The sequence below is a fragment of the Zingiber officinale genome, chromosome 4A, assembly GCF_018446385.1.
Source record: "Zingiber officinale cultivar Zhangliang chromosome 4A, Zo_v1.1, whole genome shotgun sequence".
Taxonomy (NCBI): Eukaryota; Viridiplantae; Streptophyta; class Magnoliopsida; order Zingiberales; family Zingiberaceae; genus Zingiber; species Zingiber officinale.
The window spans coordinates 92383777-92405324 of record NC_055992.1 but is presented as its reverse complement, the minus strand read 5'-3'; the positions used below and the strand labels follow the sequence as shown (position 1 = coordinate 92405324).

Sequence of the window (21548 nt, the reverse complement as noted above, 5' to 3'; positions counted from 1 at the left end):
TTGGGACTCATCCTTACTGGAACCCTACCCTCTAGTGGCTTACCCTACTTACCATGTAGAATCACTTGACTTCCTTCAGCCCACTAGATCTTCCTATCAGTTGTTAGGTCTGCAGACCCAACTGGACTTCGGTCAGCTGTCAGGTCTCGTGGATTCGGTCGGACTTCCCGCCAGATATCAGGTCACTCCTTGACTTATCTGGACTTCTATACTAGCTAACAACTTCTCCAGACTTAGCTAAATTTTAGCCTAGTATCAGACCAGTCAAATCATACACACTTGGTAGAAGAGTTAAATCATACAACACATCTAACTTTAATTCATTTGTCATTCATCAAAACTTAGATTTGATCATTTGTGCCAACTGCACCAACAGTTTCAAACAAACTTAAGCTCATAAAAATAAACTAAGCCAAGATTGAACAGTCATTTCAAAAAGTGGTTCATTTTAAGCTCGGCTCAGCTCAGCTTGGCTCGACTCGGTTATCTTATTAAACAAGCTTGAACACTGCTAAGCTCGGCTCAGTTCGGTTCGACTCTTTTACAACCCTATCATCGGGTCTTTTTTCTTCTCCATCTTCTTCTTCCTATATGCTAACTCAGGTAAACCCTAATTTGAGCATCGGAGTGGTTTGTCAGAATCTCTCTGGCGCCAGTCTAACCCTTTTTATAGTACCTTTCAAGTTCTTTTATCCCTTTCACTGATGATCTTTGAAGAATAAACACGTCAGTACATTCATTGTCTGATAATTTAACCATCTATGATATTTGACTGGAACCGTCGCAAAGAATAAATGTCTCCCTTATGTGCTAGTCATTATTCCAAAGGTTAGTAATCGCCCGTGATTTACCTCCTCCATGTTAGCCCTGGGACGGATTGGTGGGGGTGTTGGGGGTGAGCGTATTCGCCTTTTACCACCATAAAACTATTGCAAAGAACATGGACTTTGCAAAATACTTCTGCTGCAGTGTGCCAAGGGATGCTGGTGCTCAATCCATCATTCATTACAACATCTGAGCTTGCTCTGTTTTTAATATCAATTGATACGGTGCATGATCGTGGGGTCAGTAAGATGATGTGGTTAGGAGTCAAGACCCCAAGACGGTTAGGAGTCAAGCTTACGTGGAGGTCAGAAGTCAAGCTTACGTGGAGGTCAAAAGTCTAGCCCCCGTGGAGGTCAGAAGTTAAGTTTACGTGGAGGTCAGAAGTCTAACCCCCATGGAAGTCAGAAGTCAAGCTTGCATGGCCATGGTCAAATTCTCAGCTGGCGAGGCAGTCAAAGGAGAGGATTGCAAGTTGGACAAGATCAAGCCTCGATAGCAATCAAGAACCGGGCTCACAGGCCAGGTACAGCTAAGGACTGAGCCCGCAGGCCAGGTAAAGGCTAGGAAAGGAAGGCCTCTGGCACAGAACAGACCTGGCGTACAGGTCGGGACGTACAAGCCATGGATAATAGCAGACAGAAGCAGGTCGAAATACAGACCTGGCGTGCAGGTCGGGACGTACAAGCCATGGATAACAGCAGACAGAAGCAGGTTGAAATACAGACCTGGCGTGCAGGTCGGGACGTACAAGCCATGGATAATAGCAGACAGAAGCAGGTCGAAATACAGACCTGGCGTGCAGGTCGGGACGTACAAGCCATGGATAACAGCAGACAGAAGCAGGTCGAAATACAGACCTGGCGTGCAGGTCAGGACGTACAAGCCATGGATAACAGCAGACAGAAGCAGGTCGAAATACAGACCTGGCTTGCAGGTCGGGACGTACAAGCCATGGATAGCAGCAGGCAGAAGTAGGTCGAAATACAGACCTGGCGTGCAGGTCGGGACGTACAAGCCATGGATAACAGCAGACAGAAGCAGGTCGGAATACAGACCTGACGTGCAGGTTGGGACATACAAGCTATGGATAACAACAGATAGAAGCATGTCGGAATACAGACCTGGCGTGTAGGTCGGGAGGTACAAACCCTGGATTCACTACTGATCCTGTCTGAACTAGGAGTCAACGGACGCTGGGGACGTGGCGCTCCCTGCTGGATCCTTGAGTGCTCCGGCGAACCTGCAACAAGACCGAGCCGGGGGGGGGGGGGGTGTCCCGGCGACGGCCCTCCGACGCTCAAGTCAGGCGAGGAAATAGCAAAGAAGTGGCTTCAGAGATCCAGACGCGCGTACCTCCGGTGAAGAAATGGAGGCCTTATATAGAACTATCGAAAGAGCCCAGGCACGTCGATCGAAGCAGTCATCTGCTTCAGACCATACCCAAGTATGGGCCTGTCAGAAGAGCATATATGAGGCCATACTGCTACTGTATCCACCTCTCCCTGATGTGACGGCGGGAGCTTCCATCGTGCAATCTCGGGTACGGCCTTATCATCAGACGTGCCTTCTCTGACATCCCATATCTCGAGACAAGCGCATAGGCCGCTCGGCTACCTTTGTACCCTCGCCCTTATCTTGGCCGAGCGGACCACCTGCTCGGCCCTTAGGTCCCAGCCGAGCGGACTCCTGCTCGGCCCTTAGGTCCCAGCCGATCGGACTCCTGCTCGGCCCTTAGATCCTCCTGCCTTGGCGTCAGAAACCCAAGCCCATGGATGGGTTATCTATAGCTCCGCTCGGACCATTATCCGCTGGGCCAGCCCTCCCTCCGTCCTTAGGCTGGGACCCTTCAGAGGGTGGGCCCCCCATTCTTACCGCCGGATCACTTGCCTTCCCTTCAAGTCTAGTCGAAGGAGGCAGTGAGTCCGACTGACTGGACTATGTGTCCGAGCAGGCGGTCGTCGCCTTTCCGTCGCTTGTAGTATCCGTGGGGCCGTTCGGCCCTTCCTCCAAATTCAGCCGTTCGGCTCTTCATTCCGGTTGTCTTGTCGCTCAACATAGATGTTTGCTTGTCTAGATCTTCTCGAAAATCACGCAAATCCTTTTCATTAAGTCGAAGCATGCGCGGTATGAGCGCATTAATTGTGCCTGGCGACAGAGCGCCACGTGGCTCCTCTTGCACGGCGGTGATGACCCGTACGATGGGACGCTGGTTATTTCGAAACGGACGGCTAGATGATGACTTCGTCTTCCGTGACCTGCATCCAACGGACGAGGCCGACCAGCCTCGTTCGTATAAAGCCCTCGTCTTCGCCTTTTTACGCCGCATTCTCTGTTTTATCGTGAATTTTCAGTCGAAGGTGCCCGCTGCTGCTGCATCATTCCGGCCGTCCCAGCTTTCACCTCTCGGTGGTCTTCGGCTCTTTGGTGATCCTTTCTGTCTACCTTCCCTCAGTAAGCTTTTCCCCTCCCCTTACAAGGCCCTCCCCACTTGTTCTACCTTCTTTGCTCCCATTCCTTCGATTTCTCGCTGTCTTTTTGCTCCTTCGAGATGGCAAGCTCCTCTGAACCCGCTGTTGGAGTTCAGGGCCCTTGGTACCTGACTATGGAGAGCCGATTTGATGAGGAGGGCGCTCGGCGCCTTGTTCGGACGTACGGGATTCCCGATGACTATGAAATAGTTGTAGCCGACCCGTCTGATCGGCCCCATGACCCGCCGATCGGCACCATTTGTTTCTGGACCAATTCCAAGGCGGCCTTAGGTTTCCTACCCATCCCTTTATTTTGGAGGTTTGTAATTATTTTCGCATCCCGCTCGGCCAACTTGTGCCGAATTCCTTTAGGCTGCTGAGCGGGGTAGTCGTCCTCTTTAAGCTGCACAGTATCCCTCTCGACCCCAAAATATTCCACTTCTTTTTCTACCCTAAACAATCTGAGCCAGGCACCTTTATCTTCCAAAGTAGAATAGGCTTTAGATTTTTTGATAATATGCCGACCTCCAACAAACACTGGAAGGAGTTTTTCTTCTACATCCAACTTCCCGAGCGGCCAGCCTTCCGCACCAAATGGCAGACCGCTGTGCCGACTCAGCCGGAGCTCGGCAAGTTCAGAAGCAACCCATCCTATCTTCATGCGGCGAACTGGTTATCCGGTCAGCGATACAAGATCGACCAGTTGCTTCTCAAGGGGGTGTTGTATATTTTCGGATTGTCTCCCGTTCGGGCAAATCTCCCCTTCCGCATGAGTAAGGATTCTTTACTCTTAGTCTTTTTTGTCTAATTGATTTTAATTTCTTCCATTACAGCTGAAGTCATGTGGCGCTCCAAGGCCACCGATCATCTGAAGTTGAAGTCCGTGGAAATCGAAGCGGCGACTAAAAGAGAACTCGCCGAGCGGGGTCTTATCCCCAGCCGCCCGGAAGCTACAGGAGAGGGGGGACGCAGTCTGCCCCTGAAGCAGATGTTTCCTCTGCTCCAGCAGAGCTGGGAGTCCCCCAGGCCGGGGACCCCCCACTGGAAGTTCGGCGGAAACGTCGAAGAGACCCCAGCCTTCCGACTCAGAGCGAACCACAAGTGCCGATCGGGGTAGATTCGCCGGACCGCACACCGACGCAGATCGGGACCCCTGTGTCTTCGCCTACCGCACGGCCCTCAGGCTCTCCTCCCCAAACTCGTCGCCGCTTACGTCGGTTGGGCGAAACTTCCACCATGGGGGAGTCCTCGCATCAGGCGGCCGCGACTGAAGAAGCGCCGTCCGGCCATCCGACCATCAAAACTACCCTCCGATTCCCGTCGGAGGAATATTTACTGTCTTCTGATCGGCCATCAAGCCCTGTCCACGAAATAACCCTGACGGGCCCGCTCGCCAAGCTGTTCGAGGACGCCCAGATTCAAGTGGCCCTCATGACGCCCAAGCAGCTCGGCGATAACAACATGCAGCAGGCCACTCAGGTAAATTCATTTTTCTTTCTGTGCTATGCTACCGTCCAGTTCCTCATTTTATTATTTCCCTTACAGGGCTGGGCTGAGCAAATCGCCACTAGCCATCGGCTAGCCGAGCTGGAGGATCTCTTGGAGAAACTCCAAGTGTCAGGGGGTCCATCGGCCGAGCGGGAGAAACAAACCCTCGAGGCCGAACAGAAGAAGTCCGCCGACTTGGCGACAGAGGTGGCTCGACTTGAAGGCCTGGTCAAGACACGCGACGCAGACGTGAAGCGCGCCAGCAGCCGGAAGAGGCGGGCGATTGCTGATCTGGACAAAATGAAAGTTGAAGTCCGAGCCCTAGATCAGCAATCTAAGAACCTGGAAGCCCAACTAGCTGCCGAATGGGAAGGGCGCTCGGCTGAACGCACCAAAGCGGAGGTGGACCTGAAAGTTCTTCAAGATTCGCTGATTTCCGCCCGAGCGGCGCTCAGACAATATAAGGAGGGAGAGTCGAGTCGCCTAGCAGCAGCTCGCCAAGAATACCTCCGCTCGGAGCGGTTTGGCGCAAAATTCGGTGGCAATGTCTCCTCAACTTTCCTCGAGGCGGTCAAGGTCACCATGGCGTACTTGAAGAAGGGTGGCCACCTTCCCGAGGAAATGCACATTCCAGCCTCCGACCTAGCGGCCATGATTGATGATATCCCGGACGCCTTCTTTAATTTTGAAGACCCAGAGTAAGGCGAGTTGTTTCAAGTGCTTTCTGTATTTCATCCGCTCAGCGGATGCAAAAATTTCTGTACGTGCCGTTCGGCCTCCTTATGTTTCTTTGCTTGCATTTTTTTGTTTGCCCTTCATTGTCTCGTTTTAGCGTGTTGCTGCATATTCGTAGCATCAGTTGGACTCCCCTAGCTTCCTACTAAACGGCCGATCGGGTTAACCAATTGACTTATTTCCTCAGAATCGTTTAGCGCTCGGCTATAATAATTGCCTTCAGTGAATGCGAAGTGTTGGCAAACCGACGGCCGATCGGGTCAATCAATCTGGTACTTGCGAACAATCATGATCGGTGGGGCTCTCGATCTTTAACGACGGTGCTCGTCGGAGCGATTATTTATAGCCGATCGGCGAGGCTCCCGATGTTTAACGACGGTGCTCGTCGATCTTCCACTCGGGGATTTATAGACGCCGGCTCGTCTCGATTTTTAACGTCGGTGCTCGACGGCGCGGATATTTATAGCCGGTCGGCGCGGCTCTCGATTTTTAACGTCGGTGCTCGACGACCTTCCGCTCGGGGATTTATAGACGCCGGCTCGTCTCTCGATTTTTAACGTCGGTGCTCGACGGCGCGGATATTTATAGCCGGTCGGCGCGGCTCTCGATGTTTAACGACGGTGCTCGTCGGCGCGGATATTTATAGCCGGTCGGCTCTCGCTTTTTATCGACGGCGCTCGTCGGCGCGGATATTTATAGCCGGTCGGCGCGGCTCTCGATTTTTAACGACGGTGCTCGTCGGTAGCGGATATTTATAGCCGGTCGGTTCTCGATTTTAACGTCGGTGCTCGACGACCTTCCGCTCGGAGGATTAGACGCCGGCTCATCTCTCGATTTTAACGTCGGTGCTCGGCGCGGATATTTATAGCGGTCGGCGCGGCTCTCGATGTTTAACGACTGTGCTCGTCAGCGGGTTTATAGCCGCCGGTGCGGCTCTCGATTTTAACGGCGGTGCTCGTCGGCGCGGATATTTATAGCCGGTCGGCGGCTCTCGATTTTAACGTCGGTGCTCGGCGACCTTCCGCTCGAGGATTTATAGACGCGGCTCGTCTCGATTTTTAACGTCGGTGCTCGACGCCGCGGTTGCCGGGCGGCGCGGCTCTCGATGTTTAACGGCGGTGCTCGTCGGTATTTATAGCCGATCGGGGCGGCTCTCGATTTTAACGTCGGTGCTCGGCGACCTTCCACTCGGGGATTTATAGCGGCTCTCGATTTTTAACGACGGTGCTCGTCGGCGCGGATATTTATAGCCGGTCGGCGCGGCTCTCGATTTTTAACGTCGGTGCTCGACGACCTTCCGCTCGGGGATTTATAGACGCCGGCTCGTCTCTCGATTTTTAACGTCGGTGCTCGACGGCGCGGATATTTATAGCCGGTCGGCGCGGCTCTCGATGTTTAACGTCGGTGCTCGACGGCGCGGATATTTATAGCCGGTCGGCGCGGCTCTCGATGTTTAACGTCGGTGCTCGACGGCGCGGATATTTATAGCCGGTCGGCGCGGCTCTCGATGTTTAACGACGGTGCTCGTCGGCGCGGATATTTATAGCCGGTCGGCGCGGCTCTCGATTTTTAACGTCGGTGCTCGACGACCTTCCGCTCGGGGATTTATAGACGCCGGCTCGTCTCTCAATTTTTAACGTCGGTGCTCGACGGCGCGGATATTTATAGCCGGTCGGCGTGGCTCTCGATTTTTAACGTCGGTGCTCGACGGCGCGGATATTTATAGCCGGTCGGCGCGGCTCTCGATTTTTAACGACGGTGCTCGTCGGCGCGGATATTTATAGCCAGTCGGCGCGGCTCTCGATTTTTAACGACGGTGCTCGTCGGCCTTTAAGGCTAACTCCTTACCAGGTCAAGCGACCTTGGCCTTCATTTCAAGTCTAGCTTGGATAATTACCCCCTGGCCGAACGGCTCAGGGTCCACTTCATCAAGTATCTTGGCTCGGATAATATACCCCCTTTCGAATGGTACGGGGCCTCCGTTTTTAGAGCGCTTGTCGCCAATTTGATCCGTATACCACCGGCCGAGCGGCTCGGGGCCTTCGTTGTCGAGCGCTTGGCTCGGAAAACCATATACCCGGCCGACCGGCTCAGGCCTCCACATCGAGCGCTTGGCTCGTAAATAATCCTCCCCGAGGTAGCCTCGGCTAAAATGTACCTGGCCGAGCGGCTCAGGCCTTCGCTCCAGGTAATAACGAATGATGCTTATATTCTATACGCAGCCCGGCCGAACGGCCTGGGGTCTTCAGGTTACGATGATAATGCCTTATATTCGCTCTTTTGACTTTTCATCTCTGCATTTCAAGTATTTGGTCGAAAAATGAAATACACGGTGATTTACAGTGATACACCTTTCACCCCGTCCGGTAAGGCTGGAGGTGGTTCGCGCTCCACGGCCTATCTAGCTGCCGTCCGTCCTCGTCCTCCAAATAATACGCGCCCGAGCGGAGCTTTTCAATGATTTTGAAAGGGCCTGCCCATGGAGCTTCAAGCTTGCCGACCTCTCCAACCGGCTTGACTTTCTTCCAGACAAGATCGCCGACTTGGAACGATCTGGGAATTACGCGCCGGTTGTAGTTTTGCTTCATCCGCTGACGGTATGCCATCAGCCGAACGGACGCCTTTGCCCTCTCTTCTTCTACCAAGTCCAGCTCCATGTTTCTTCGTTCGGCGTTGTCATCATCCGGGCTGACTCAACGCCGACTTCGACCGGTATGACAGCCTCACCGCCATATACCAAATGGAACGGTGTGACTCCTGTCCCTTCTTTTGGCGTCGTTCGGATGGCCCACAAGACGCTCGGCACTTCATCCGGCCAACTCCCTCCCAAATGGTCGAGCCGAGCGCGCAGAATTCGGCGACTTCAGCTTGACCGTTGCTCTGAGGATAGGCCACGGACGTGAAATGTTGCTCAATGCCGTAGCTTTTGCACCAATCCTCTAACATTTTCCCCGTGAACTGCCGCCCGTTGTCGGACACTAGTCGGCGAGGGATACCGAACCGACAAATGATGTGTTGCCAGATGAATTTTTTAACCATTTGTTCGGTGATCTTTGCCAGCGGCTCGGCCTCCACCCACTTGGAGAAATAGTCCACTGCCACTAGTAAAAATTTCCTTTGCCCGGTCGCCATCGGAAATGGACCCACAATATCCATTCCCCATTGATCGAACGGGCATGAAATGGTTGATGCCTTCATCTCCTCTGCCGGTCGGTGGGAGAAGTTGTGATACTTCTGGCATGAAAGGCATGTAGATACTGTCCGAGCGGCATCTGTTTGTAAAGTTGGCCAAAAGTATCCGGCCAAGAGGATCTTCTTGGCCAATGAGCGTCCGCCCGGATGACCCCCGCATGATCCTTGATGTACTTCCTGGAGGATGTAAGCTGCGTCCTCCGAGCTTACACATTTCAGCAAAGGGCGCGAGAAAGCTTTCTTGTAAAGCTGATCTCCGATGAGTGTAAACCGACCGGCTCTTCTTCTGAGGAGCCGGGCTGCATATTCATCGGACGGTGTGGTGCCCGAACGGAGGAATTCTATAATAGGTGTCCTCCAATCACTTGGAAACGCGAGGCCTTGCATCCGGTCGACATGCGCCACCAGCAGCGTTTTCAATTGGTTGCTGAATGGCGACCGGCGTTTTTGAGCTCGCGAGTTTGGCTAACTCGTCGGCCGCCTGGTTCTCCGTTCGTGGGATCTTCTGAATAAGCACCTCTCGGAAAGTAGCTTGGAGTTTTTCAAAGGCCTCAGCGTAGAGTTTGAGCCGAACACAGTTGATTTCAAAGGTGCCGGAAAGTTGCTGAGCGGCCAACTGTGAATCAGAATAGAGTGTCACCCGCCTCCCACATGCCGTCTTGCTGCATCCGCCATGAGGGCCTCATACTGCTTCATTGTTAGTAGCTTTGTAATCTAGCCGGACGGATAGGTGCATCTTTTCTTCCTGAGGTGAGAGTAGTAATATTCCGATCCCACTTCCGAGCCGAGTGGAGGATCCATCCACATATATTCTCCACATAGCTTCCGGCTCTGGCCTTTGCACTTCGGTCACAAAATCAGCCAAGGATTGGGCTTTAATCGCCGAGCGGGGCTGATATTGGATGTCAAATTCACTTAATTCTGTCGTCCACTTGATGAGCCGTCCGGACGCTTCTGGATTCAACAGCACTCTTCCGAGTGGACTGTTCGTCCGGACAATAATGGTGTGAGCCAAGAAATACGGTCGAGCGGCTAGAACCAAAGCAAAGGCCAACTTCTCGAGCCCAGTGTAACGAGATTCAGCATCTTTTAAAATGTGGCTTAGAAAATACACCGGCTGTTCTTCGCCGCTCGCCCTCACAAGTGCTGAGCCTACAGCATGCTCAGTTGTCGACAGATACATATAAAGTGACTCACCCCCGACCAGCTTGGCTAACACTGGCAGAGAATTCAGATATGTCTTCAACTCTTCAAATGCTCGGTCACATTCTTCATCCCACTGGAACTTAGTGGCCTTGCGCAAGATCTTGAAGAATGGCAGGCTCCGGTCAGCGGTTCTGGAGATGAATCTGGATAAAGCAGTTATCCGACCGGTCAACCTTTGCACTTCTCTTGTATTTCTTGGGGGCGGCATGTCTTGCAGTGCTTTAACCTTGCTGGGATTTGCTTCGATTCCCCTCTCGGTCACTATGTACCCCAAGAAACGCCCTCCTTTGGCTCCGAACAGGCACTTTTGGGGATTTAGCTTGACTCCATATTTACGCAGCGTTCGAAAGGTTTCTTCCATATCCTTGAAAAGATCGGCCGCTCGGACGGATTTGATAAGAATGTCGTCCACATAAACTTCCAGATTCCGCCCGATCTGCTCCTTGAACACCTTGTTCATCAAGCGTTGATAGGTGGCACCGGCATTCTTCAATCCGAACGGCATCACATTGTAACAATATGTGCCGCCAGCCGTTACTTTTCTTGATCTTCCGGGCGAGCGACACTTGATGATATCCTTGGTAGGCGTCAAGCATGCAATTAATTCGCAGGCCGTAGAGTCCACCAACTGATCTATCCGGGCAGAGGATAAAAATCCTTGGGGCATGCCTTGTTTAAATCTCGAAAGTCGATGCACTCCACTTGCCGCCCGCTTGGAGACCAAGACTACGTTGGCCAACCAACTCGGGAACTGCACCTCGCGTATGTGGCGGCTTGAAGTTTTTCCACCTCCGGGATAATGGCATTACGCTCGCCACAAGTCCCTTTTTCTGCTTCATCGCCGAGGCGTCCGGTCGGACATGCAATTCATGCTGCGCTAGGCTTGGCGAAATTCAGGTAACTCATGTGTCGACTAGGAAGACATCATGATTTCGTTGGAGGCATTGAATCGCTTCTCCTTCTTCTTCCCGATTCGAGGCGATAAAGTCGTGGCCTCCGATCGGGTCGGATGGATCTGGACTTCCTCCTTTCATCATAAATTAAAGCGGGAGGTTTCTCGGTTATGGCGTGTACCTCAATTGGGCGCCTTCCGAGCGGAACAAGCTTCGCTCGGATCATCTCTATATAGCACCGCCGAGCTGCTAGCTGATCTCCCCGCACTTCTCCTACTTTGTCCTCCACGGGGAACTTTATCTTCTGGTGGAAGGTTGAGACCACCGCTCGGAATTCGCCGAGCGCCGGTCGTCCCAAAATGACGTTGTAGGATGAGGGAGAGTCGACCACCACGAAGTTTATTGTCCTGGTCCTCCTGAGCGACTCTTCTCCCAGCGAGGTAGCCAGCCGGATTTGTCCGACCGGCTGAACTTCGTTGCCCGTAAATCCGTAGAGCGGGGTCGCCATGGGCAGCAGCTCGGCTCGATCAATTTGCAGTTGATCGAACGCCTTCTTGAATATGATGTTGACCGAGCTACCTGTGTCAACAAATATGCGGTGAATGGTGTAATTTGCTATTACCGCTTTAATGAGCAGTGCGTCGTCATGGGGCACTTCTACTCCTTCTAAGTCCCCGGGTCCGAAAGTGATTTCCGGTCCACTTGCCCGCTCTTGGCTGCAGCCGACCGCGTGGATCTGCAGCTGCCGGACACCCGCCTTTCTGGCTCGGTTGGAGTCTCCTCCGGTCGGCCCGCCAGCGATGACATTGATCTCGCCTCGGGAAGTGTTGCTTTTATTTTCTTCTTCGCGAGCGGATGGTCGGGATCGTTCTCTGGACGCTCGGCGATTCTCTTGCCTGGGTGAGCGATGCCGATCGGGAGTCTGTTGCCGTGGCCTATCAACTCGAGTCCGATCGGCTTCCCGAATTCTTTGTCGCCGATCGGCTGAGGGAGATCGCCGTCCGGCATTCCGCGGCACAGGATGAGCCACGAAGGGAAGACTTCGACAATCCCTGGTGTTGTGCGTATCCGTCTGGTGGAAGGAGCAGAACATCGGGGTCCATTTCTTCTTTGGCTTGCTTCGAGCGGCAGCTACTTCTTGTACCTGGGACCTTACACGAGGGGATCGGATTGCTTCTGCCCTCGGTCCTCTAGGTGGCTGCTGAGCGGCGTGCTGTTTCCGCTCGGCATGAACAGGTGCCCGCTCTGTCGGAGTTTCCTTTTTCCGGGCGGCTTGCGCTTCTTCCACGTTAATGTACTCGTTGGCCCGATTTAGCATGTGATCATAATCTCGGGGCGGCTTGTGGATGAGCGATCGGAAGAAGTCGCCATCCACTAGGCCTTGTGTGAAGGCATTCATCATGGTCTCTGATGTGGCCGTTGGAATATCCATCGCCACTTGGTTGAATCGTTGGATGTAAGCACGAAGCGATTCTCTCGGCTCTTGCTTGATGGCGAACAAGCTGACACTTGTCTTCTGATAACGCCGACTGCTAGCGAAGTGGTGGAGGAAGGCCGTTCGGAAGTCCTTGAAGCTAGTGATAGATCCGTCCGGCAGCCTCCGAAACCACCGTTGAGCCGATCCCGAGAGAGTTGTAAGGAAGACGCGGCACTTTACTCCATCTGTATATTGATGGAGTGTAGTCGTGTTATCAAACTTACCCGATGATCATCCGGGTCCGTTGTTCCGTTGTACTCTCCGATCGTCGGAGGCACGTAATGCTTGGGCAAAGGGTCTCGTAGAATGGCCTCCGAGAATTGGCGATTGATCCGCTCGGGAGATGAATCTGCTCGGGGAGCTTTCCCCTTTCTGGCGTCTCGCCTGGGCATTTCGTCAGAAGAAGATCCTCTATCTTTCCGAGCTGGTACGGTTTCAGGGGTGCGGAATAAGGCCCGATGGAACGCCACGGTGGCTTGAGGTGCTTCCGCTCGGCCACCCGACGCAGATGTTGCTTGTTGCTCCTGCCGCTCGGCTGCCTCTTTCTGTTTCTGCTCCACAAGTTTGGCGGCCCTCATCTCGACCAGAGCGTCCAACTCTTCTTGTGAGAGTGCCACATTGTGTATCCTTCCAGCCTCGTCCATTGTCTCTGCTCAGATGCAGGTGCGTTCCCACAGACGGCGCCAATTTGATCCTGTCTGAACTAGGAGTCAACGGACGCTGGGGACGTGGCGCTCCCTGCTGGATCCTTGAGTGCTCCGGCGAACCTGCAACAAAACCGAGCCGGGGGGGGTGTCCCGGCGACGGCCCTCCGACGCTCAAGTCAAGCGAGGAAATAGCAAAGAAGTGGCTTCAGAGATCCAGACGCGCGTACCTCCGGTGAAGAAATGGAGGCCTTATATAGAACTATCGAAAGAGCCCAGGCACGTCGATCGAAGCAGTCATCTGCTTCAGACCATACCCAAGTATGGGCCTGTCAGAAGAGCATATATGAGGCCATACTGCTACTGTATCCACCTCTCCCTGATGTGACGGCGGGAGCTTCCATCGTGCAATCTCGGGTACGGCCTTATCATCAGACGTGCCTTCTCTGACATCCCATATCTCGAGACAAGCGCATAGGCCGCTCGGCTACCTTTGTACCCTCGCCCTTATCTTGGCCGAGCGGACCACCTGCTCGGCCCTTAGGTCCCAGCCGAGCGGACTCCTGCTCGGCCCTTAGGTCCCAGCCGATCGGACTCCTGCTCGGCCCTTAGATCCTCCTGCCTTGGCGTCAGAAACCCAAGCCCATGGATGGGTTATCTATAGCTCCGCTCGGACCATTATCCGCTGGGCCAGCCCTCCCTCCGTCCTTAGGCTGGGAGCCTTCAGAGGGTGGGCCCCCCATTTTTACCGCCGGATCAACTACAATAAAAACCCTCATAGACATCGGTTTTCCACCGCTGTCTATTACATTTTTGACCGATGTCTATGAAGGCGATGTAAAAGGTCTGCCATTTTAGACATCGGGTTAAAACCAATGTAGTATCACTTACCGACATCGAGTGTAAAACCGATGTAATATTATATGTTAATAACACCAGTTTTGGCAGTGGTATACAACCAATGTAATATTAGTAAATGAAACCGATTTTACAGCGGTGGAAAACCGATGTAATATCAGTATTGTTTAACGACACAAATTCAATTTTCGAAACAGTGAAAAACCGACAGTATCCAAGAAAATACACAAATATTCACAAATTACACAAATATTCTTCTTCCAACAGTATCCATAAAATACACAAATATTCACAAATTACATAAATATTCTTCTTACAATAGTATCCATAAAATACACAAATATTCTTTTTACATCAAAAGCTAATAGATATTGCACACATCAAGGTAGAACATCGTGAGTCAAAAATCAAGCTGAGGCTACATTAAATTATGAGAATCAGAATCTGTTCAACTTGTTATACTGCTCCATTCTTCTTGCGCCTTTCATTTCCCTAATCTCATCACTTTTCACCTTCAAATGCCTAGTTTTCTGAGTTAAAACATCCACTGTTCTAATCTGTCAAACAAAAGTATCATTTGGTCTACTTAACTACAACAAAGAACAAAAATAGAAGAAATATACATGTTGTAGAAGTCCTAGAATATCACCATCAGAAAGAAAAAATCACACTTGGTGGACATAAAACCTCAAACATATCCAACAAACTACCTCTTGCAGTTCCCTCTTGACATTTTCCAGCCCACCAATATCATCCCATCTGACATTTGGTACTTCAACAACCTGATCAAAACCTAACAAACTATCAGCATATCTCAAGGTAGAAATAGAAGTGGTTTTTCAGCCATTCATCAACATATGACAGTAAACACAAGTTACTAACCAGACACATGAGGCTATAGAATTTCTTGAGTTGAAAAAGGTAAGTTTAATTTAGAAAGAACACCAATCTCAAATTTCTCATTTTCAATTCTTGCAGCAACAATTTGTTTTAAAAATTCATGTAGATAATTATATTTAGAAGGAAAAAAAACTAACTGAAAATGATTACAATTACCAAAGCAAAGACTTACAGTTTCACGGAGGGCAGATGGGTTATTAGATCCCAAAGCAGTCTTAAAGTGTTCATTTGTAACAAACATAGAATTGAGAATCTCAGCATCAATTGATTCATCTTCTAGATAAATTATGTCCATCTTTTCACGGATACACTGGAGAGCAGCTTCAGTGCATAAAGCAGCAATGTCAGCCCCAACATAGCCATGAGTATCCTTAGCAATCCTTTCCAAATCAACCTGCATTGAATAAATCAAATTTCATAACTTGGGCATTCACTGCAAGATATCTATTAACAAGGTAACAACAAATGGTAATGTTCACATACATCATCAGATAGCTTGAGTTCTTAGTATGGATGCGAAGAACCTCCAATCGACCAACCTCATCAGGAACACCAATGTCAATTTCTCTGTCAAACCTACCGAATCGTCTAAGAGCTAGATCGATACTGTTTTGCCTATTCATAGCCCCAATGACAATTACATGAGCACGAGACTTCAACCCATCCATCAGTGTCAACAGTTGAGACACTATACGCCCTTCAACTTCCCCATGAGTTTTCTCTCTCTTAGGAGCAATGGAATCAATCTCATCAATGAAGATAATTGAGGGTGCATTTTTCTCTGCTTCCTCAAAAGCCTTCCTCAAATTCTCTAACTCTCACCGGCTAGCTTTGACATGATCTCTAGACCATTGATGCAAAAGAAAAAAGCTCCTGTCTCATTTGCGACTCCTCTAGCTATTAATGTCTTACCTGAACCAGGTGGACCATACAACAAAATACCTTTTGGCGGCTTGACACCAATAGATTTAAATAGTTGAGGATGTCTTAGAGGAAGCTCTACTAGCTCCCTTATCTGAGCCTTTTGTTTCCTAACTCCTCCAACATCATCATAACCTACCTCATCAAGCCTGTCCTCGTCTTCTCTTTTTACCAGCTCCCCCTCACAGAAAATCTCTGTATCAGGAGCAACAATGCAGTACTCTACAGGATAAGTTTCTATAACCTTAAACTCAACACTCCTCATCCCACCCCTGACAAGGAAAAGATCCCCTTTTCTAACAGGACGATATGCTTCCAAAAAATAAGCTGCAAAAATGTTAAATTTTAAGTCAAAAGAACTAGAAAAAGTAACAAAGAAAACAAATCACGAGTATCAGACAACTCCAACCTTAATAAGTCTTGCTATAACAAGCTAGAATAAATTTTCATGTGGTTCCAGTAAATCAAAACCCTAACATAGAGTTGAAATGCACTGGTATGCATAAATTCATGAGATTACTTATGGAAGAAACGATTAGGAACTGATCAAGACTGAACCAAACAAGATAGATGTAGCTAACATAAACTAAATGAGTGAAACCAGTCACTCATGCATAAACGAGACATGGAACTAACATATGTTGAATCAAATTACAGGAACTATGATCCACTCCAATTAGAACCATCAATGTGAGCTCATGAAAACATTGAAAAGTGATTATTAAGCATTTACAAGAGAAAAATACTGCTACAGCATTTCAGCATTTACAAGTAGAAAAGTGATTATTAAGAACATTTATAATCATAATAGATACATGAATCAAATAATTTATAGATGAAATAAAAAAAAGGATAAAAGCATAACTGATTGTCAGAAAGCTTCAAGCAATGACAGGTAGCTTGATTAGTTAGATTACAAAACCCAAACAACTATATAATAAATCCAGATTTGATCAAACCAGTAACTTAAATCAATAAATGAAAATGTAGAGGATGACTTAACAAAGGTTAAATAAGGGACCAGTTTGTGTAAATACTTTGCACGCATGCTAGAGAAATCAATCATTATAGTTATTGTTATTTAAAAACCAGCTGCACTTCATTAGTACTTAAATTTTTTTTTTATTTACTCAAGAATTTAGTTTACTACATCATATATCCAGTATTAAGGGAAATTAAGAGTAGAACGTTTTTCTATAGAGAGAACACAATGCAGGCTCTATATGCTCCTGCTACATCTTATTCGAAACGTTAAGTTGCTCCAAGGTTCTTGTAGTGCTCCGAACATCGACTCTTAGCAAACTCTTCAATCAGCTGATAATTGAAAAGAATCAAACAATTTGTTACCTTCGGTTAGTGATCATGTTGATAGTTTTTCAAGTAGCACAAGTAAACAAGGCATGCTTACTTCAATGCTTGCAATAAGGATCTTTAGTGGTTCACAAGGTATCAGAAAGTTGAATTTGCAATTACAAATGAAGTAAAATAATCATATTCAGCTGTCAAAAGATAACTAGGTCCATGCTCTTAGAGAGAACCATACAAAACAAAATGAAAGGTTTCAAACATAAAAAAATAAAAATAAAAAATGTTAGCCATGCCAAGACTGAGATCACTCATCTATCTATCATTTCAACCTAATAAATTAGTTACTTTGGTTTTGCAAAGTCTCCCAATTGTGTAGGAACCTCAGTAGCTTTTATCCCAAGTTCAAAGAAGAATAATAATGAGGAAAATCAATTTCTATATTTACAACACTATTTTGATGTTAAATATTGTTAATATGTTTGTTCAACGTTGTTGCCTCCTTGTTTAGGAGCATTCTTCATAGCCCGCATGAATTTTTAAACAAAAATAATGTCTAGTACTGTTTTTCATTTTTCTTATTGACCGAAGCCTGGAAGAGCTTATAAGCTGAAGTATACAAGTTTGCTAATAGAAGGTAGCAAACATGAACATGATCAATACAAGAATGATGATAAGCAACTTCCTATCCATTTTATATGAAATATTGACAGGCATTGACACAGATTGAATCAAGTGGGAAGAAAAATTAAAGGTTTACAAAAGGATACAGGAACATGACAAGAGAAATTGAACAAAAAGTATAAATTTTGTCAAGGAATCGATCAACACTAATTTCAGTATGTTTATTTTATTTATTGATGGAATTTAACCCAAACCCATCGCTAAGAATTGACGCTAGATTTACCTTGTTCGCCAACATGCTTGAATTCTTCAACCTGTTTGAAATTAAGCCATGGCTTCACCTACACTTTGGCCTCGTACAACTTCTTCTCCCCTCCCTCAACTGCCTCCACCGTCAAGTGATGCAGAGTTCTAGCGACAACCTGCTCCCTCGCCTTCACAACACGCGCAAACTCCAAAAGCGCATTCTGCGCATCGACAGATCGAAAAACATTGGTCTGGAGAAAAAACCCTAGTTTTGGGAGAGAAAAAAAACAGTAATTAGGAGGAGCACGAGACCTGTTTCTTGTTGTGCTCATCGACGGCGAAGCGAGCGAGCTCCTGGATCTCGGTGCTGTTCTCTCATCCTTCGGATTCCCTCACGTTGCCGACCAACCGTGCCATGGTGGTCGTGGGCGTCCTCTCACTGTTAGGATCTCGTCGGCCCCTGCCTCAGCCAGGAAGAGCGAAGAGAGGAAGGAGGAGGAGGAAGAGATGATCGAACGAGGAGGCAGAATGGAACGATTTATGCTGCGATTTTGCTTAGGACCGAAGCAGGTGGTTTTGATCCTGATCGGGAGAGGCAGGTACGTCGATCTAGAAGGAGAAGAGGGAGATGAGGCTGAGAGAGATGGCCGGAGGAAAGTGGTTGTGTCATCACGACGATATAGGTTTAGGGCTAAGTATGGGTGGACGACACGATATAGGTTTAGGTTTGGAGGGAAGAGTGAAGTGTTACAAATTTCGGCTAAGTATGGGTGGAAAAATTAAATTATTTTATTTTATCATAGACATCGGATTTTAAAAACCGTTGTTAAAATTGGTGTCTATTAACGAAAAAAGGCGCTCATAGACATCGCCTAAAAAATCGATGTCTATGAGAGAAAATCTGCGCTCATAGACACCGATTTTTGGAAAAACCGGTGTAAAATACTCAAAGACATCGGTTTTTGCTTAAAACCGTTGTTGTTCCACCGATGTCTATTAGGGTTTTTGTTGTTGTGATTATGAAGGACAGAAGCAGGTCGGTTTATAGACCTGGCTTACAGGCTTGGACTTATATCCTCACAGCACGGGATAAAGGGATCAAAGAGCACAGGTCGGAACTCAAGATTAGTGGAAGCAGACCGATGCACACAGGTCAGGATTTATAGCCTTATGGCTCAGGATAGATAGATTGATAAAAACGTACAGGTGGGGATGTGCTAACCAAGGATACAGGTCATGATTTATATCCTCACGGTCTGAGATAAGCAAAGTTGGAGGCAGGCATACAGGTCGGGACAAACGAAGTCAGACGTATAGCTGGGAAGTAGGGATAAATGATTTTAGCCCAATTTTGTCGCGAATTGGGCATCAAATGATGAATTACCAAACCCCTCCTAAGCTAATGTAGCATAGGAATGATTCGGGTCGTCCGCCAACGAAAGCAACGATAGGATGGTAAACTTAGGATCGTGTGTTATTTCTATTTTTTTTGGGGGTTTCCAATATGGAAAAGCGGGTTTGGATTTTAATTCTAAACCTAACAAATAAAAAGCAAAGCAGGTAAGAAACTAATCTAATGCTAGAATGAAATTTAACTAGGTGTCAATAATTAATCCACAACGCATTGTCACTCTACGCTATGGGTTAACTATCAACACAATTAAACTAAGGATCGAAATAGCGAAACATCAAATGAAATCTAATCTAAATAATGGAAGACAATGCAAGTAATAAAGCTATGTCTACTCTAACTAACCATTGAAGATTTTCCTACATCGCATTGTCACGCTACGATACAAGAATATCTATCAATGGGAATAACATGAAACATAATAAAGACTCAAACATGCACAAAGAAAACAACGATTAAACAAAAGCAATTAAACTAAACAACCTTAACAACGATTAATCAAAAAACCTAATTACGCATAAAAGTTAAACTTGTACCACATTGTCCCGCTATGATACAAGATCAACAATCATACATAATGAACTAAACAAAGTACCAAAACTAAACAAAGTGCAATCTATCAATCTAAGAAGCAATAACAAACATAACACTCTAATTAAGCAATTAACATGAAAGTAAACTAACAACTAAACAATTCAAACATAAATGTAACTAAAATATCCAAAATGCATAACAACAAGACTAAACAAATCAAACATGGAAATAAACTAAATTAATCAACCACATCCATTCCTCCACCAATCCAACTACCAATCGATACACTGAGACTCGGATTTGGAACGCCAGCTCCGGTGGGCAGCACACAACGACGGAACCTTTGATTTCTGCCGGAATTGATGCACTGAGTCGCTGAAGTTCCTGCCTTCGGAATGCCGTCCGCAGGAATCCACATCACTGCTCAGTGACTGAAGAAGCAGAAATTCGCCGGAGAAGAAGAAGAATCGGCCGGCTGTCCCCTGTTGGATCCCGCTGCTTTCGGAACACCGTCCGCAGGTAGATGTCCGCTGAGGTATGGATGAAGAAGGGTGCTTGCCGGAGAAGAACACCTCGCCGTCAAGAAGCCCTAGACCCAAAGCCGCTGTCCGCTCAAAGAAATCACTGGGTTTGCTGCCGTCGCCTCTTGGAGCAGATCGGAGAGGAGAAGAAAGGGTTGTGGAAGACCGACCGGCGGCAAGGGAAGAGAGGAAGAGAGGCCGCCGGCCGGATAAAGACAGGAAGAAGAGGTGGCTCGGCGGTGAAGAAAATCGCGAGCCCTAGCCGCTGGAAATCGCGAGAGAAGAGGAGGGACTCGGCACTGTGCCGTGCGGGTGAGAAAGAGGAGTTTCTTAACGGGTTTGGATCTTGGATTTTGAGTTGAGAGTTTGAGTGAGATCCGGATCCAGATCCATTAAGAGGATGAAATTGGGCTTTTATAATCGGGCTTTAAGAGTGGCTTGAGAATTGGGTTGGGTTGTTTTGAAATTGGGTTCCTCTCTTATCCAAATTGAATTGAAGCTTTGAATGAACCCTTGGATGCCTTGATCTTTATGAACGGCCCAGATTACTTTAAATCTTGATGGAGGACTGGATGATTAGATCTGAGTGAAGGAGCAGGATCTCACTGGACCAGGATCGATGGCTCATATTAATTCAGCTCGATCTCCTCCGTTTAACCTCCAAATCAAGTCAGATTTGATCCGACTCAACCCTAATCTATGGCTCTTTGAATTTCCTACAAAACCAAAATAAAAACATGCGATTAAATTCCATAATTGTAGGAAATTTACATTTAAGTCCAAAATAAATCCTACTCACAAAATATAATATAAGCATAAAAATAAGCATATGAGAAGGTAAAAACGCTAAGTATAAGAGTCAAAATAATACACAAAAATACTCATTATCAATAAACAGAACCGCACTAAGGTATACAGGGCGCGACACGTAATGCCTATAAGAGACAAGACCAGTCAAGGTTTGCAATAGGAAATGCATAGGACAGGGTTCAAAGCACAGGTCTGGAGGCGATGTCAGATCGGGGTTAGCAAGATATCAGAACGAGGTTAGCGTAGCAATCACAAGAGGAGGATGCCAGGCACTACAAGACAAGCAAGCAAGGGAATCGTAACTACCTGTCAGAGAATAATCTGTGTATCAGGGAATATGCTAACAGTCGGGGCTCATTACCCCTTTTGGTTCTGTCCCTGGCCTATGAGGAGGTGCTGTGTGTCATTCACCGCCAGACAAAGCCTGACAGCCAACATTCCCTGACACCTGCCAGCCCCCAGAAACATCCATTGCAGTATAAAAAGAGAT

General features: G+C 48.1%; 1 pseudogene; it reads right to left on the bottom strand.

The window, feature by feature from the left end:
* Positions 1 to 351: 351 nt before the first annotated feature.
* LOC121972499 lies at positions 352 to 21530 on the bottom strand (annotated as a pseudogene).
* Positions 21531 to 21548: the final 18 nt, after the last annotated feature.